The sequence below is a fragment of the Microplitis demolitor genome, chromosome 6 (genome assembly GCF_026212275.2).
Source record: "Microplitis demolitor isolate Queensland-Clemson2020A chromosome 6, iyMicDemo2.1a, whole genome shotgun sequence".
Classification (NCBI taxonomy): domain Eukaryota; kingdom Metazoa; phylum Arthropoda; class Insecta; order Hymenoptera; family Braconidae; genus Microplitis; species Microplitis demolitor.
The window spans coordinates 21,330,707-21,337,228 of NC_068550.1; positions in this window are offsets into that span (position 1 = coordinate 21,330,707).

Genomic DNA, 6,522 nt, shown 5'->3' on the forward strand with positions numbered 1-6,522 from the left:
TTTATGCTTTGTTCTCTTTTACCAATTTCCTTCTCTAATCTTTCTATTTCCTGTCTGTGTCTTCTTTCCTTTTCCACTTGGTCTTCTTTACATTTGCTCCTAATTATTTGGGCCCCTATCTTCGAGGTTTCTTGTCTTGTACATGCCTTTATTTCTTCCATTGATTTCATTATCAATTCTTCAACTTTTGTTTTTACCCTGTCTTCTATCTCTGCGATCAATTGCCACATCTTTTCCTCTGAATTTTTTTCACTATCCTTCATTTCCTGCTTTTGGCTCCAATTTGACATTCCAGTCTGCGTTGCTTGTTCTCTTGTCTTTTTTCCCACTTCATCGTTCTGTTTGTCTTTCCTATCATTGAGTGTCTCGATTATATCTAACTCTTTCGCCTCTTCATTACTGTCCTTCTCAACTTGCAGACTTCCTCTACTGTTTCTTGCCGGTGTTCTCGCTAGCTGAAATCCGGCTCTGCACCAGTCTGTTCCTACCTCATTTATATTGTCTGTGTTTTCTACCTTTTTTTGCTTTTGCCTTTATTATATCCATCTGACTACACACAAATTTTTCTAACGCTCCATTTTTCATACCGTAGTCTCTTTTACTCGCTGAATTTGTACTTTTGAATTTGCGCGGCCTTCCCCTCCTTCTCTTGGTCATCCCGGCGCTTGCGCCATTCACTTTACCTCTCTCATGTCTTTCCTCGTCACTTGTCATCTCTTTGTATGTGCTGCCCTCTCGTTCCTCGTCACTTTTTTCCTTCGTCTTGTCTCCCGCCAATTCCTCTATGTCCGCCAAAACCCGGATTGCTTTTACCTTTTGGTTTCCGCGTCTTTTGCTTTTCCCGTGCCACAGCTTTTCTTTTTTTTTATTATTCACATTGTTTGGCGTTTCTCACTCCCACCTTTTTTACTCTAAACTTACTTGCCTTTTCTTTTTTTTTTCACTATTTCATTTATTTTTGCACTAGCTACTCTTTTACACGTCTGTACACTTACACAGCTTACAGCGCTCCTTTCAGGGCCAACTAATATTTATTATTTTTTTTTTTATTCTTTCAGTTAAATCTTATATTAAATAAATTATTGTTTATAGAATTGACTTAAAATTACACTTTTCAGCGCTTCATTGTATTGAAAAATACTTATTTAAATGTTTTCATTTCAGGGCAAACTAATATTTAATTTTTTTATTTTTTCAGCTAGATCATTAACTAATTAAATTGTTACTTATAAAACTGACATCAAATGAAAAATTTAAACTCCCCATTGTAATGATAAAAACTTACCCAATAATTTCTGTTTCAGGGCCAACTAATATTTATTTTTTTATTCTTTTTTTTTTAATTCTTTCAGTCAAATTTTAAACTAAATAAATTATTGTTTATAAAATTTATATTAAACGGCACTTTTCAGCACCTTGTTAAAAAGTTGAAAACTTGTTTAAAAATTTCCATTTCAGGAATCAACTAACATGAATTGTTTTATTTTTTTTTTTTAATTTTTTCAGTCAGGTCTTACATCAAATAAATTATTCTTAATATAATTGACGTCAAGTGGGACTTCAGCGCCTTATTATTACGACGAAGAGTTTTTCAATCAATCCAATATCGAGGTTAACTGTCATAATTTTTTCTATTTTTATTTTTTGACTTTGATTTTAAGTAAATTATACAAAAAACAACCATACCCATACGTAAAACCATACCAAATTAAAACCAAACGGCTCTTTTCAGCGCCTGGCTCACATGGAGAAAGTTCTTGAGCTTTTGGGGTCCTGTTCATGCAGGGCCCCCCCCCCCCCAAATTTTTTATACGTCTATTCTTTTCAAGTTTAATTATACTAAATTAGCAGTCATAAGAAATACAAAATTTTTTTTCCGTACAAATAACATAAAATTTTTTTCTTGCAGAGTATAATTCCCTTAAATAAAATTTCCCAATACCAATAAAACCCATCTTTAATTTTATCCTTTCCCATTGGACTCAACAAATTCATGAAACTTTTTTTTGTTGAATTTTACGGCAATTAGTAAAAAAATTTTTAACCTAGTCTGCAGAATTTTTATCTATCGTCTCTGTACTTAAAGATAAATATATTTATAAACTAAAGTGTAAACTATAATTTAACAAAAATCAAAAAATTGTAATCCTTTGTCAGTCATTTAAAACAATGAAACATTTACTGCGAAAAAATATCGGAGCATTGATGTGAGTTAAATGTTACAGAACTTAAATTATTATCCACGAACGTAAATTATAGTGGCCCTAAAAAGAGCCATTTCCAACTCAAAGTGTAAAACTTCAGTATCCAATTGTAAAAAATCTGTACATAGAAATAAAAAGAATTCCTGCCGAAAGACATATTTCGTTTGAGATTTCCTCAAAATAACATGAAAACCAAATTATAAAGTCGTGATGACAACTTTTTTTTCACAACCCGGGATATTTTTCTACTACTTATTGGTTAGCCGATACCGACTCAATCAATATTGTTATTATTTTGCGTTATAAATAATTACTTATAGCTGTAAAACTATAAAACTTACACTCTTGTAAACATTAAACAGTCAATAAAAATACTTAGTTGGAATACTTTTATTTGTTAAAATAAGAGACTAATGGTGAGGCAAAAATAAATATATGCACAACTCGAAATGTATAAAAAATCATAATTTAGTAAATATTAAAATTTGTACTTGTTGTTTAGCCACTTACTAAATAAATATAAATATTGAAAGAGTATGGAAGCAAGGATTGAATTCTTAGGTGTAAACTTGAATTGTTCTTTACGTATGAAAAATTTGGTGGCCCTGAAAAGGGCCGTTTTTAACTTAAGTCAGAACTTAAGTATCTAATTAGAAAGTATCTTCACCTGTACCATGATATATACTTCATCGCTGGCTTCATGTAATATGCCACAGAAGTCGTCTCTGCCACGTCGTCTGATGCAGTTGCCCAAGTGTATGTAGTCATCGTAGGCCTTGAAAGGAGCAGACTGGTCGGTGAGGGTCGTCAGGTTACCGAGCAAGTCAAGGGCGAAACACTGGGCGGTGTATCTCGTCTTGAGGTCCTTGGACTTGGACGGTTGGATGCCCAACGAAAGCCAAAAGTTGTCTTCCCGGTCGTGGCTTAACTCCATACGGAAACTCCATGTTTCCTGGATGTCTGTCCTCGGATACAGGGATGACTCTGCAACCTCCACAGCTCCTGAATCTGTCGTGTATAGCTTCGTGCTGATTTTAGTCAGCTTAAACGTGTGGCCAGTTGAATTAATGAAATTCATCTTGACGTGTGAAGTTAAAAACTTGAATATTTTGCGTGACGTACAAAGTAAGTTGTCGGTTGGAAATGACCTACAATGACTGTATGACCATTAAGTAACCTCTGACCTTTACCACCTCCACGACTAAATTTCAACGTACTGCTTTCTGATTGGCTCGCAGTTACCGACGTGACGATTTTCTCGTAATTACTTTCTATCGGTACACGCGCACCAATCACAGCAAAGGAAATATCCCCTCTACTACTTCTAGCTTTCTTATTGGCTCGCAGGTACCGACACAGTGAGTATTGTTGTTATTTTTCGTCGGTACGTGCGATCCAATAGAATTACCGAATCATCGATCCCTGAAATATTTGCATCAGACAAAATATTTAGCATTGCCAACGATGGAATATCAAAACTTAACAATATTAAAATATTCCGTTCGCATTTAGTTGATTTTTTAATAGTAGCTGGCTATTGGCTACTTCAACAATTTTACCACACTGTGAATGATATGAATAATTTAATTGATATATTTGTGAAATTTCAGGAGACTTTCGTCTGTTAGAGAGACTCAACTTTCCTTATGACAAGTACACTAAATAATTGTTTGAAAAAATCAAAAATTAATAATAGCTTTTCTATTAATAGCTTTTTCGTAATTCGTCACAAAAAAAAAAAAAATAATATTCCGGTACCGGGAATCGAACCTTTTTTTTTTTTGTTTAAAGTTTCTTTATTTAAATTTACCATGTCATACATAATAGGAATAAATGAACTAACTAACATAAATCCTTAATTTCTAATTGTTTTAAACTTATTAATTGAGATCAACTGGCTGTTGTTGGCAGCGTCTCGGGTCTCTACCATCTTTGTAATTTTATTTACTGCTATTATTAGAGCCACCGAAGGCTCCGGTCACGATAGTCATTTTTTATTTTTTAATTATTTTTTTTTCTATTTAGCTTTTATTAAAACAGGAAAACAGTGGCTAAGTGTGCTCCTGTAGGCAATTCGAGCCTGCTGTCGACTACTACGTTGATCGTTGTTGGTCAAGCGGAAGCTTGGTTGCCGTGAGCAAATTTAGGGTTTTGTGCGCCGATTTTAAAAAACTACTTATACACTTTTCTATTGAATGTAAATTCTTTTTTTGAATAAACAGCCACTGTTCGCGTTAACAAATAGCTAGGTCCGTGGTTCGATATAGGGCGAATTGTTATACGGCGCGTACCGGGTTTTCAAACTACAAATATTTTTTATTGCAATAAAATTTATTTTACATAATAATCAGTTTGACTTCAAGTAAAGAGTCTCTATGTTTTCATCTCATTCGAAATTAATCTACTGAAATAATTTATTTATTTTTCCGTCAAGCTTTTGAATTAACAGTAGGAAACTTATGAATTCGAATTAAAGCTTAATTGTAATTTAAACTATAAGAGAAAATAAATTTCAACTGGATAATTATTTTGAACTGGTAGTAAAATTGAGGATAACTTGTGACACTTAAGCCAGAAAAATCTTAAGTGAGTAATTACTTACGCTTAAGCGAATACATATTTATTCCAACTTCAAATTTTGAATGTTAATATTTTTCCAGGGGCGTTGATATTTTATTATTTAGGTTGCATTAAAAAAGTTATAAGAAATAAATAAAGGCAAATAAAATAAATTTAATGTGACTGATGTATTGCCAAAAAAATAATTTTTTAATAAAAATTTTAATGACAAGAAATATATGATTTTTTGAATGGACTGTTTATAAATTTTAATTGGTAAATATCATAAATTTGGTAATTATTTTTTTTATTTCTCATAGTTTTAAAAAAAAATTTATATCTTGTTGCTTATAAATTGAATATTTGTAATTGGAGAATGATTTTGAAGATTCATCATTCGCTTCTTCAAATTTCTTTCTTTATAAAAAATTCTTTGATTTTTAATCTTTCAAATTTTATATTATAGTCAAGGGAATGGTTTCGATGAGTCGCTATTCCTTACGAAAAATTTTTTTTTTACTTTTTATAATTGCAAATTTTATCTTAGAATTTAAGCCACAGGTTAAAAATGTGACAAAATTTTACCAAAAAATACTTGTAAGCAACTTGCGTTTCTGTACAGACCCCCGTTAATTTTCGAGACCCAAATCTTCCCAAATTCTAAATTGCTTTGAAGTTTCGCCATTTCTCCCCCATCACCAAATCTTTTTATCGTCAATACTTATAAGTTACACATTGCGAATTCGCTTTCAATCCTGCGACAAATTTTTTATAAACTAAAAATATTAGTTCGTTCACCGAACTCTTGCGAAATGGGTTTTTATGCCATAAAAATTTTATCATGTATCTTTTATGGTTGATAAAAAATTTATGATTTTTAAAGAAAAAAAAAGTTATTACTTCTGATCAACCTAATAACTTTTTTTGGTTCTAACTAATGTAAACTTTTTTTTTTCGTTAATTCTTTTAGCTTGTTTTGTTCATCGACTACGATAAGTAAATTTTTATTTCGAGGCTAACTAATATAAATTTTTTTTATTTATTTTTCAATTCTGTCAGCTAAATTGTATCCTTCCAAAAGCAGATTCTCTGTAGAACATCGCGCCAAGTACACGTTTCAAATTTATTAAAAGTAAAAAAAAAAATTATTTTTTACAAAAAAAAAGTCAAATCGAAAAAATACTAAGTACCTAGTATAATGCAAAATCATAACAAACATTTTCATGAAATTTCAAAAAAAAATTGTATTACAAAATTTCAATGTACTTGGTGTGCGTTACTACATGTACTCAAGCAAAATTAATTTCTTATAAAATCAACCATGCTTTTTTTTACTCTTTTGTGAGCACACCAAGTACATTGAAATTTTTTTATACAATTTTTTTTTGAAATTTTATGAAAATGTTTGTAAGTAAATTTTTATTTCAAGGCTAACTAATATAAATTTTCTTTATTTATTTTTCAATTCTTCCAGCTAAATTGTATATCAAATATTATTTCTTATCAAATTTACTTAAAATGTATAATCGTAACGATAAAAACTTATTTAAATATTTTTATTTCAGGGCCAACTATATATAAAATAGTTTTATTTGCACAACTTATAGGTCGTATACAAATTTTTACATAAATCATATTTTCATTTGGTAAAATATTCACTTCGTTATATATATTATTTCTTTCTTACTTTTTAACTTCTATAATTTATTTGTTTTTGGCTTCTTATATTTTTAGCACGTCACAGTCTTGGTATCCCGCT